Below are 1,433 nucleotides of genomic sequence, written 5' to 3' on the forward strand. Positions count from 1 at the left end.
TTCAGCACCCAATTACGCTAACCCTAACCCTAAGGCTAACCCTAACCCTAACCCTAACCCTAACCCTGGCCCTAAGCCTAACCCTAACCCTAACCCTAACCCTAACCCTAACCCTAACCCTAACCCTAACCCTAACCCTAACCCTAACCCTAACCCTAACCCTAACCCTAACCCTAACCCTAACCCTAACCCTAACCCTAACCCTAACCCTAACCCTAACCCTAACCCTAACCCTAACCCTAACCCTAACCCTAACCCTAACCCTAACCCTAACCCTAACCCTAACCCTAACCCTAACCCTAACCCTAACCCTAACCCTAACCCTAACCCTAACCCTAACCCTAACCCTAACCCTAACCCTAACCCTAACCCTAACCCTAACCCTAACCCTAACCCTAACCCTAACCCTAACCCTAACCCTAACCCTAACCCTAACCCTAACCCTAACCCTAACCCTAACCCTAACCCTAACCCTAACCCTAACCCTAACCCTAACCCTAACCCTAACCCTAACCCTAACCCTAACCCTAACCCTAACCCTAACCCTAACCCTAACCCTAACCCTAACCCTAACCCTAACCCTAACCCTAACCCTAACCCTAACCCTAACCCTAACCCTAACCCTAACCCTAACCCACTGTCTAACTTTTAATTACGTATCAAAACTAAACGCAGATTTTCTAACTAACGCACCTTTCGCCGACTTCATCAAAGGACCGCCGGCTATCAATCAAACACGGCTGTTGATTAGACTTAGAGTTTCAAACAGTCGTGTGCTGTTTGCCAGTTGACAGCGAACTTCATGCTACGTGATGTTTTACATTGCTTGTACCTTATTTCCTACAGCGGTGCTTCTACAAAATATTTAGACTGTAACACTGAGTCCCACATGTTTTATAGAATAGAATTTGACGCAGAACAGCGTTTTTTGCTGGGTATTTTTCTTGAAACACGTCCGTGGGAATTTCAGCGAGGCGGCGACGTAGGGATATCAGACCGTCAACAAAAGTCGCACGGCGGCTAACGGCGCAGCGAAGATACTAGCGCTATAAATAAGCACTTCAACTAAGGATGGCAACCCGTACAATATTTTTGTATACTGTTGAGCTAAGTAAAGTTTGTTGTTTGTGAGGTTTTAGTTGTCTTTGAAGCTTTGACCCGAAATATTTTAAAGTCAAACTGCTGAAGAGAAGTAAGTGACTGCTACGATTATCGTAAATATGGCCCTAAAAAAACTGATAAAAAAAGCCTTCTCAATAGTCTAAAATGCAAGAGCTTCCAGGGGGGCTTCGCCCACCTGGGTCCCCCCACAGTGGACCTGCCCCTGGACCCCGCCAGGGACATTCGGCGGCCCCCGGACCCCTGTCCGACGCTTTGAAAAAATCCTGGCGAGAAGTCTGTACGGCCTGAGTCTTCAAGTTAACGTATTGTGT

General features: G+C 47.2%; 1 protein-coding gene across 1 annotated transcript in view; it reads right to left on the reverse strand.

Moving 5' to 3' along the window:
• LOC118407539 overlaps window positions 1-1,433 on the reverse strand; it is a 29,085-nt gene that overhangs the window by 1,460 nt on the left and 26,192 nt on the right. The window lies entirely within an intron of this gene.

The sequence above is a fragment of the Branchiostoma floridae genome, unplaced genomic scaffold (genome assembly GCF_000003815.2).
Source record: "Branchiostoma floridae strain S238N-H82 unplaced genomic scaffold, Bfl_VNyyK Sc7u5tJ_1421, whole genome shotgun sequence".
In the NCBI taxonomy this organism is placed as follows: Eukaryota; Metazoa; Chordata; class Leptocardii; order Amphioxiformes; family Branchiostomatidae; genus Branchiostoma; species Branchiostoma floridae.